General features: G+C 36.3%; 1 pseudogene; it reads left to right on the top strand.

Moving 5' to 3' along the window:
* Positions 1–6915: 6915 nt before the first annotated feature.
* On the top strand, positions 6916–7695 carry LOC113077234 (XK-related protein 7 pseudogene; annotated as a pseudogene).
* Positions 7696–12091: the final 4396 nt, after the last annotated feature.

The raw sequence follows: 12091 nt of genomic DNA, 5'->3' as shown, positions 1-12091 counted from the left end.
AAGTTTTTTTTTTTTTACCCCCACAACTCAACCAATAAGCTTCAAGTACCCAATCAGTAACATCAAATCATAAAGTGTTGTTTTTAATTCTAAAGTAAAAACGCACTTAAAAGTCAAAGTAAAACCTCAACTTGACGTTATTTACCTCATCAGTATTTACATTTGAAATCAGAAGAGTAATGAATGTATCACTGTTAGACCGATTTTAGTACCCTTGATCTTATCAGATGTATAAAACTATACTACATACATGAATACTAATATATGTAAATATTACATTTATCTCCTATGCTATGTGTTTGCTTTGCATTATAAGCTTAAAAGCTTGAAACTGAAACTCAAATGCTGCTGCCTGCGTTGTGTTCGATGTTGGTAATTAACATTTTGTGTGAATAGTGCTCTGTTCGGTGTTTATTTTTCCCTAAGTAGCACATTTTGTTTTCGATTGAATGAAGTTGAAATGAAAATGCTTCATACTGAAAGTAATAAAATAATTGTGTATTCGTGACCTTCCCTTAGTAGTGAATCAGTGACAGAATAAATTGTAAACTGCTGTTCCTTAATATCCAATACAACCAGAAGAGGGCAGGAGGATATCATGTTGCAATTTAAACCTTTTCATGACGTTAACACGTTCTCTTAATCAGAAAGATAGAGGTGCAGTTTCGACGTGTGAATACTAATTTAAATCATATAGTTAAAATGAAAATAATAAAAATAAAACCTGTACTGGTGCTACCAAGATTAACAGTTACTAGCTAGATCTCATCAGGTTAACTTTAGACCAGTAGCATAAAAAAAAAAAAATTAATTAAAAACTAATTTAAGAAACATTTATGTGAAATAGCAATTATTTCTCTGGCAGATAGGGTGCTTTAATGAGCAAGCATGATATGCTGATTAAGTTTAATCATTACTTCTTATTTCAGCATGATACAATTTCCTTCTCTTAAATCTATAATGATTGCTATAGTCCATGTGGAACTCTAAAGGATGTTTTTTTATTGAACATTCAGGTCACTGGCATTGTGAATTTCATTATCTCAGACTTTCTAAGTATTTCTATTAGCCATAACTCCTCATTGAATTGCACTGGAGGGCATTTATTTGTGATGTAATGGTCATCCTCAAACACAGGGGTAACTTCGTGTTTGTCCAATAATATATACAAAATCTCTCGAGGGGGAAAGAAATTTATCCAGAATGTTTGTTTCTGCTTTGAAGTATATATATATATATATATATATATATATATATATATATATATATATATATATATATATATATATATATATATATATATATACTGGCTTGGTGAGGAAGAGACATTTCAAATGAACAATCTGCACTGTCCATTTCACATTACTTGTTTTTGTGCCTTTTGTTTCTCTCTAAACTGTCACCACATTGTTTCTTGCATGTCACCGCTGTCGTATCTAGCTCTTCTCCAGCTCATTGGCTCATTTTCTCCCTGGCACTTTGAGTCTTCCAACCTCTGCTTTTCAGAGCTGCTGATTTGTGAGTGCAGGTCGAAAAATTGATTGCCTCACATTTCAGTGAGTGTTCTCCACTGGGATACAAAATACTCCCTCATTTATCTCCACCACTACTGCAGTAGTGTTAGCCATGTGTGCTGCCTTATAAACACTCTAGCCAGCACAACATCTCTATAAATATTCTCCAGCTTCACTTCTCTCTCTCTCTCTCTCGCTTTCTCTCTGTCATACTGCATCACAAACAACCATGAGTAAGGTTTTTACTGTAAATAAGATGGCACTGGCAAAGGCATTGTCAATTTTTTGTCTCAAGGTTAAATGTGAGCATTTTATCTATCTCTGTGCATTATGTACTGAGCAGTATATGTGGTAAAGAAAGCATTTTAAAGTGTAAAGCCTCCAAATAATGCATTGTGATTTCAGAAGCATTATGATTTTCGAATCCTCATTATATTTCTGTGCATTTTTATTGTTTAATTGCCTCCAGATAACTAGTCTCAGTTTCTCTATACATAAAAAGCAATAAACACTATTTGTAAATGTTCCTATAGTCAGGATTATTTACCTTTAGCTTTCATTGTAATGCAGAAGATATACAGCTCTTTAAGTATTTCTTCTAGACCAGATGAAATTTCCAAGATGGTGGATTGCATCAAGGAGGTTGGAGACTGTCATGTCAAGTCATTTTCTTTTGCTAAATTTCTATGGGAATTTTTAAAAGACCTTTCTTTGCTTTCTATCGCTGAAAAGTCTTATCACTCAACTGTTACCACCATATGTTAAGGAGAAAAATATCACATTAAGTCTTTCTAGTTGTTATTTAAATTATTTTTTTAATTGATTGATTTTTTTCTGTATTATTTTTAAAAGATTGTCAATATCCTCATATATAAAAATCATAGAAATCAAATATTAAATTTGTGTTTTTTAACTCAAAGACCATGTTTCTTTTGTTCCTGGTTAGGTGTATCTCAGTGTTTATTCCACCACAGCTATTCAACAAGGAATGAAAAGTGTAGCAACGAACCCTGGAGCTAAATTTATTATTAACTATTAGAGGAGACTGTCTTGCTGAACATGAAATCTTAAGTGGCAAGAGTCTCTTTTTTCTTGGTTTAAGATGGACCCACCTCTCTTCAGTTTCGCCGGAGAGCCTCACATACTTCAAACTTGATCTGCACTTTTACTTCACAATTACTCCCTCAGAGAGGAAAGGTGGTGTAGGAGTTGTTTAAACCCTATTCACCTCTTGTCTTCACTTGTTTCTTGTGAGACATATATAAGTTTATGTTAGATTCTTGTCTTATCTTCAACAGCTGTGGGTGCTTTCTTCCTGATGGAGTTACTCAAGTTGTCCGACGTCCAACAGATGTTTAACGACTCGCATTTTCAGGGGAATTTAAGTGATCTAGATGATGCAGATGAACGTCTCCCAAAGAGCGCAAACATCACCGTCATTGTGGTCTACTTGTTAGTGTGCGTGGTGCGGCTCGTGGAGAACTGCCTGGTCATGTATGTAATTATCAGGTGAGAATAAGTGTTCAGGGAGCTCGATATTTTGATCTATAAAGGAGAACAACCAGTTTAATACATTTGAGGTGTGTGGGCTTTAAAAGTTATCCCCTGACACACGTTTAATTTGTGACCTGCAAGCGACACCATTTTTTATTTTCTGATGCTTGCTAATCCATCGTAGCACTTGTTCTGCCAGTGTTGTACAAGCCTGCTTGTTCATTACATTGCTAAATAAACATTTGGTGCTTGTCCAAACCTCCATGGCATGAAACAGCTGTAGATGGGGGGCCAAAACACAGCTTTTCAATCAGCAAAACAAGAGTTTGTCTCAGCAGAATACACAATGAGTGTTACAACCATTAAACATTGTTTCGGCCATTCCTGAGGTTTAATTCAGAGAAGGTAGAATTTATGTAGGTTTGACTGTGGAGAGAAAATGCAAAATGTCCCCTTGATTTAACAACTTGCAGTCTTTGCCTGGTCATTCTCTTTAACATGACAAGCATGTCTTTGCAGTAATTTTGTCTAGCTCTATCTCATCCTTGTGTTTTGTTGAAGGTATAATTCTGAAGGAATTCCATGCTGATCTAATGTAAAAGGAAAACTGCCACATAGTTAGAAGTCAGAAAATAGATTTGCTCTATCACCATGTTTTTTTTTTTTAAGGGAAAACATCATTAAAGGTAGTTGTATATACTTGTTTTGTGTGTATAAAGGGTATACAAGCAATGAGTCTTTATGCTCTGTGTTATAATGTGTGTGTTCATGCATTCACTTACTGTATATGGTCATTACTCAAACATGCTGCTATATAGTCCTATGGGCCTATTTTAAAACCTGTTGCTAGGCTGGTTACCAGGCAATGCCTGCAATGTCTTTACCTTCAAAGATCACAGACTGTCTCTGAGCTTCACTGAATTTGGAATGAAAACTATTGGTCTACTTCTTGAGGATTTCACAACATCATTCTCATAGTCTTCCTTTTTTATACCAAAAGAAAACAGTGCCTGAATTTGATCATATTTGAAGATAAGCATGGCTGCTTTATAATTCAGATTTAATATTCATCATTGTAGAACTTGGTGTAGTTCACTCAAAAATGAAAATTTGCTGAACATGTAATCACCCTATTGTTATCTAAGATGTAGATGAGTTTGTTTCTTCATCAGAACAGATTTGAAGAATATGTCCCCTGTTGTCCTTTTACATCAAAATCCACCTACATATTTGCTCAGAATTGTTTTAGACTTTTCGCTTGTAAAGGTGCATGTTTGTGATCTGTGCATATTTCTCTCCGGATTCAGACGAGATGATTCTTCTTCAAATAAAGCAATATCAGAGGACTTGTATTTTAGTTAGAAGCAATGATTTGAAGTTTTTTTTTTTTTTTTTTTTTTTTTTTTTTTTACTTCTTAATGATGAATTTGTTTCTTCAAGGGCATGAAGCTCCCGTTCCACCACATCCCAAAGATGCTCTATTGGGTTGAGATCTGGTGACTGTGGGGGCCATTTTAGTACAGTGAACTCAATGTCATATTAAGAAATTAATTTAAAATCATTCGAGCTTTGTGACATGGTGCATTATCCTGCTGGAAGTAGCCATCAGAGGATGGGTACATGGTGGTCATAAAGGGATGGACATGGTCAGAAACAATGCTCAGGTAGGTCATGGCATTTAAACAATGCCCAGTTGGCACTAAGGGGCCTAAAGTGTGCTAAGAAAACATCCCCCACACCTTTTTCCTATTTGTAGTGAAGATGAGTGGTACCCGGTGGGGTCTTCTGCTGTTGTAGCCCATCCGCCTCAAGGTTGTGCGTGTTGTGGCTTCACAAATGCTTTGCTGCATACCTCGGTTGCAACGAGTGGTTTATTTTAGTCAAAGTTTCTCTTCTATCAGCTTGAATCAATCGGCCCATTCTCCTCTGACCTCTAGCATCAACAAGGCATTTTCGCCCACAGGACTGCTGCATACTGGATGTTTTTACCTTTTCACACCATTCTTTGTAAACCCTAGAAACGGTTGTGTGGAAAATCCTAGTAACTGAGCAGTGAAATACTCAGACCAGCCCGTCTGGCACCAACAACCATGCCATGCTCAAAATTGCTTAAATCACCTTTCTTTCCCATTCTGACATTCCGTTTGGAGTTCAGGAGATTGTCTTGACCAGGAGCACACCCCTAGATGCATTGAAGCAACTGCAATGTGATTGGTTGATTAGATAACTGCATTAATGAGAAATTGAACAGTAATAATCCTTGTGTGGACAATACGTTTGTATTTTTATAGGTATATTGGGCCATTGCTAAGCCACCTGCTGTACTGGATGATTTTGTAAAAGCTTTTGATATAAATGTATAGGTTATGTTTTTTTTTTTTTAATTACTAAAACTATAAATTGCTTTGTTTTTTCATCAACTTCAGACTGCATAAAATGAGCTTGCTGTACCAACATCTCTAGCTTCTCATGGTATAACTGGTCAAATAGCTGTCTATTAAAGTAAACCAGCCCATCTTATTTTTAAGACCTGGCAGTACCAGAAATGAACTAGTTTCTCTATGTTTGCAGTGAAGTGACCACTAATGTAATTTTCGTTTTACCTGTCAATCACGTCCTTGCCAAATTGTTGCTAGAGCCCTGCTTCATCTCGTGTGCGTATTATTTGCAATAGGTGGCAGCACTAGCACAGGGTGACAGAAATGCTTTTGCAGCTGTAGTGTCGGTCTATCACTGAAGCAGCGGGTGGCTCTCTAGGCGCACTCAGAAAGTCTTAGACCTTCTCTAAACCTTATAAGAGAGGAATGCTGTAAAACTGAAATAATGAAATCAAATCTTTTTGGTTACCAGCCATTCTAGGAAGCCCAAAGATCAGCAATAACACAGATATTTCATAGCTTTCTTTGCCTTCTTTTAACTTGACAAGACCAAATTAAAGACTTCTCTGATTAGTGAGTGATCACCTAGAGATTAAAACGTTTGAACCCTGATTAGTGCTATTTTTTTTTCCTATTAAAATACAGCTTTTGATATCAATATCTAAAGATCAAATATCTACAAAGAATGGCCGGTCTTAATTCGCATTCAGTTCTTAAAAAAGCTGTTAAAAATGAATGCATTTGCACTGCAAGGGAGATTATGACTTCATTTAGCTACTATACCCATGAGGCGCTGCTGTTTACAAGGCACTGAGACTGCAATTTTAACTGCCATAGCAGCTTTGAATCTTATGTACATTTAGCTAATAAAATATACTGTGTGTATATATATATATATGATAGGTAAAAAGTGATAGCCTAAATGCACTGTAAGTCGCTTTGGATAAAAGCGTCTGCTGAATGCATAAATTAAATTTGCCACCTATATATATATATATATATATATATATATATATATATATATATATATATATATATATATATATATATATACAAATATATAATATATAATTCACGGATGCATTAAGAGTCGGAATAAAGCATTGTCGTCTGTCTCTAACATAGTTTGGGTTAATATACCTTACCTTACCTAATGTTTCCATAAACTGATCAAGCTTGAGAGAACGAGATACAGGCGCTAAACTGAATCTAAATCAGGACTGCAGAGGCACGTTTCCTCTCAGGCCATGAGGCTGGACATTATATGATACAACTATCGCTGTATTATTAATTCTATATCATATTATAGGCTTTTGAATAAAAAATCTACGCATTCCTACACGCAAAGCTGTCGGCGACTGACGTGATAAATTGCATTCAGTTGCTAGAAAATCAGTAGCTAGATGTTCAAGCAGGAATAACGAAAAGCGTTTCTGTCCCAGCCCTTTTTTCCCCTCCCACACAGACACACGACCCACCCCCCACCCTCCTTTCTCTTTTTTCCATCTACTCTCTTTTCTACAACAAACATGGCTGCGAAATCAGACGGTACAGCCGTTTCTTTGCAGAATGATATTCAGCCGACGTGCCTTCCCGAGCCGGAGAAGCGCTCGCCCCAGTGGCGTCGCGTCGGGAAGGAGTATTCGCTCCTGGACTGCTGCTGGACCCTCTGCGCCCTCTTGGTCTTTTTCTCGGACGGGGCTTCAGACCTGTGGCTAGCTGCCGACTACTATCTCAGGCGGGACTACTGGTGGTTCGCTCTGACACTCGTTTTTATCATCATTCCTTCTGTTGTGGTGCAGGTGCTTAGCTTCCGATGGTTCGCGTACGATTACTTGGACTCGAACGGGAGCGGCACGGCTGCGGCTGCTATGGTAGCGGCGTCCAATGCGGAGAGCCACTTCAGCACCAAGGACAGCGATCAGCGGGGCGCTGGCCGCTCCGCTGCGGTCACCGGAACCCGGAGCAACGCTGAGAGCTGCTGCAGAGCCTGCGTGTGGCTCTTCCAAAGCGTCGTGCACGTTTTTCAGCTGGCACAGGTCTGGAGGTATGTGAGTGCTTTGAATTTAATTTAATGAGATACAAATCTACAGGGCATTACTTTAAGGTGTCACATCAGCAGTTCATTCATATTGTTCTGTTCCGTTCCCTTGGCGTGCAACTAATCCACACCCACTTCTAGTACTATTCAGGGACATATGTTAAACTACTGATATGACAAGGCTTATATTAAGGAAATACCGAGGACAAATTTTTATTTTTATTTTGTCAATATTTACGTAGTTTCCAAAAAATTATTAGAGTCAGTGTTTGAATGCACATGTATTTGAGGGGGCCAAATATAGAATAGTAATTTAAGGATCAATCACTGGAAAATACATTCAGTGGGCATTTATGTAAGTAGTGGTGTCTATGATGGGAAAAGGACAGCAGAAATGATGCAAGATATCACAATAATTAATCTCACTGCTGTTAGTTTGCATAGCCTGTGACTGTCCAGCAGTACTACTGAGGAAATGGGATCCTCCTTGTATTTCCTGTCGTCCCATGCCAGTTCATAATTATCTCCAAGCCATTTGGTTCTAAGCTCCTCCTCCTCTTCCTCCTCCACCTCTCATGAGCTTCTAGGTCAATAATCTCCCAGAGAGACTCCTCCACTCATTCAATCTGTCCAACAGAAATCTCCTTATGTATACTCTGAAATCCCTTTGTCTTTAGAGCAGTGCAAAATATTTTTTTCATATTACTTACCAGTGCCATTGGTTTAATTTCAAACATACCTATAATGAATTAGAATTTAGTTTTTTGTTTCTTTGTCATTTATTTATTTTTATTTATTTATTTTTTGGCTTAAAGGAATAGTATCCATTAATGAAAATATGCAGAAAACTGATGCTAAATGTCCTCTGCAGTAAATGGGTGCCATCAGAATGAGAGTCCAAACAGTTGATAAAAACATCACAGTTATCTACAAGTAAACCACATGACTCCAGTCCATCAATTAACGTCTTGTAAAGTGAAAAGCTACATTTGCAATAAACAAATCCATCATTAAGAGGTATTTAACTTCAAACTTGTGTTTTCAGTTGAAATATGAGTCATCTATCCATAATATTGCTTTCTCCAGTGAAAAAGTTGTCGCTTCTGAATCAGGAGAGAAATATGCACAGTTCAAGCACCATTCATAAGTGAAAACAGATCCAAACAAATATGTCGGTGGATTTTGATGTGAGACAACAACAGGGAATGGATTTTTCACTGGAGGAGGTGTTATTATGGATTAATAGACTGTCCAGAATTTTTATATATATATATATATATATATATATATATATATATATATATATATATATATATATATATATATAGTTATAACACATTAATGATGGCGGCTTTTCACTTTACAATATGTTAATTGATGGACTGGAGTCCATTTTGAGTGAACTACTCCTTTAACAGGGCACTTTGTATGCACCAGATTTTACCTAAAATATGCCATATAGTCATAAAGATGATGCTTTTCTATGAGATAGAGTCCTTTCTAAACTGAGCTCAAGAAACAGTGACATTGGATTTTGCTTCCTCACTTTTTTGCTAAGTGTGGTTGCCATGAGCAGAATGTGCATGTGTCTATCAAGTGCTAAGCGTCTTGATTGCTGACAGACAGTGCGCTGCAGCTCACAATGCAATTTCCATAATAATGCTAAGAAAACAATTTGCAGCCCACAATCACAGCCAAAAGTTGAATCCACTCACATATAAATCAATAGGAACACACCCACACATATTAGAGACATGTGTAGGGAGTGAGTGCCATGTAATTGTGGTTGTAAACACAGTGGCAGCGATGTGCTTGTCTTTAAATGCCTGCCCTGATCAGCAGTGACAGACCAAGCTTCTGTGACTGGACACTACTGCTGGCTGACCCGCAGGGTAACACAGGGTTAATGATGCCATTGATATCACAAAGCTGCCGGTCATTTCGATCAAGCTTCATTTATGCTGCTGTCACAACGTGTGTGATGTCCTTCTCAAGCCGTCTGTGTCATTCTCTATCTGTCACTCATGCTTTTCGTCAGCCCTCTGCTCCTGACCTTTTTATTAGAAGATTTCCCTTCCCTTTAATTGACCATAATTGGTGCTGGTTGGTATGACCAAAACATTTTATCATTTTTCCTTTGACTGGACATTTATATGGCTTAGTGGCTTTTTTTACTGTCAGAATTTATCAAAATATAAAAACAAATTTACTAACATTTTGGTTCACCTTTTAAAATGTAATTAAATTATTAAATAAATAAAATAAATAAAAATATGGACAATAGAATATGGAAAAAAGTGTTGTGATATTGTGATAAAGAAGTATATTCCACTGTGCAACATTAATATATTCCTGTCATAATTTCCTGTCATGAGTTAGTCTAAACTTTTATTGGCAGCTTATAAGGAAGACCTTTGAGTTTCTGTGTGTTTAAATAAAGTGTATTATTATAATTTTTAGTAGTACTGTAGTAATAGTAGTATTGCTTTAAGCAGTACATTCTACTGTGCCACACTCATATATTTCTGTTATAATTCTTCAAGTTAAACCAAACTTTTATTTCATTTTTATCAAATGAAAAGCTGGTGAAGTGACACTTAGAGCTGCTCAGGAGATGAAGTTCATGTGTTCATGTCCTCATATAATGAGATGGCAGACGCTTTTCTTAAAGAGAATGAGGATATCTGCAATTCAAAAGAAACCAGCCAGCCAGCAAATAAGGCACAATTGGGAAATAATTTTCATGTAATTTGAATAAATCAAACCATTATCTCTTTTTATTCACAAATTAGCCTTGAGACTTTTAGTCTAAGCCCTTCTGAGCCACATTCCAATGAATATATAATTAACTGAAAATATTTCCAGTGCCATTAACGAAAGCATCATTGGCACTGCAGATATATCCTCTGCTCTCTCTTTGTCTCTTTCTAACAGTATAGCTAAGAATAGCACCTTTAGAAAGCAAATTTTGCCATTTTCATGTTACCTCTGTTTGACCTGCAATAGATTTCTGTTCTTCACCTCTCACTAGTAGTCTACTCTCTGACTAAGTCCTTGCTTAAAAGCTTCCAAGCAGAGCTTTCCAGGCTCCCTGTCATTGTTTGATTGGAATTAGGAGTAAAGCCATTAAAGCTGCACCGACACTGTACTTGTCACATCTCCGCATTACACTGATTATAGCTGTAGTGTTTACATGTCCTTACCTGCAGCATTCAGTCAGAGATTGAGAGAGCGCTGAGCTGCTGCAAAGAAGAACAGGTGAAGAATGATAGGTGGAGAGTAGATGTGAAAATAAATGGTCATTTTTAGGGTTGAGATCCATACTTGTGAGAATGTTCGAGAGGGAGAATATGTGTAAACCGGGCTGTTTGATACGAAAATTAATCTTTATAAAGTGATTTCCCCTCAAGGCTTGTAATTACATCAGAAATAAAATAATGATACAACTAGCTGATGTGGAATAAAAAAATAAAAAATAAATACAAAATCTCTTCCTCACATTACGTTTAACCAAAGACTTTAGTAAGCGTTATGAGTGTGCCCTAAAGTCCCCTCTGAGTACTCTGACCTGGTTCACTGCACACGTTCAAAGACGGTTTTCAATTCCATGTTCCCTGCAGCATCACATGAGCAAGATCAATCAGGATCAGACACCACCCTCGAAGAAGAAAATACACCTTTACACAGGCTGCATTGAGAAATGACTACATGCACTGCAAAGTGTTTGTACAATGTGGAAATAGGAGGCAACCGTTTTAATTAATTTACATTTTCATTTAGTCTCATTTTATTATTTTAATAAATGTCATCATTAATGTATCCTATCATAAAACATCACATAAATGAAAGATTTGCTTTGTATCAGCATAATTTTTGGTATATTTTAATAAAAAATATTCCATCACTGTAACCAGTGATTACAGTGATCTTGATGCTCTGACTGATTCAGCAGGTTCATTAAATGAAGACCTGTAGATTGTGAGCCTTTCTGAATGGAGTGATAAATCATTTGTTTGTGAACTACATTGGTTTCGCTATTTGTTTTTGATACACTTAAATTATTGATTCATAAGAGTCATTTGTTTGTGAATCTGCACTGGTTGTGCTTTATGTTTCAGACTTATTCAAAAGATTCGGCACATAAGAGTCATTATATGAATTGAATTATACTTATTGCACTGTATGATACTGCATACAGCTCAAGGATATTTCCTTAGAAAGAAGATATTTCCTTATAGAAAGAAATGTTTTCTTGCCATGACTGCAAGCTCAGCCTATTATTTATGTAATTTAATATTGTTCAAATTTAGTTCGCGATTTATAGGAAAAGATTTTTGGCCAGAATGGATGGTTTAATTTAATTTTATTTTTTTTAATTTATTTTTTAATGCGTTAATGGTGGACTTGATTACATTGTGGATTATATGTTTTTATCAGTTGTTTGCACTCTAATGGCATCCATTCACCCTAACCCTAAACCTAAATTCAAGAAATACCATTTTAATACCATGTTTTTAAAAGTCTTTACATTCCTAATAATATATCCAAAATATCAAGCTCTAATTAATTCATTGCATTTATTCCTATGTCTGAACTGCCTTACAGTATGTATTCAACTTATTTTTTTGACTGAACTGGAAATAAAAGAAACCCCAACCCTTGGT

This window comes from Carassius auratus, unplaced genomic scaffold (assembly GCF_003368295.1).
Source record: "Carassius auratus strain Wakin unplaced genomic scaffold, ASM336829v1 scaf_tig00022011, whole genome shotgun sequence".
Lineage (NCBI taxonomy): Eukaryota > Metazoa > Chordata > Actinopteri > Cypriniformes > Cyprinidae > Carassius > Carassius auratus.
This window is presented reverse-complemented; position numbering and strand designations above follow the sequence as displayed.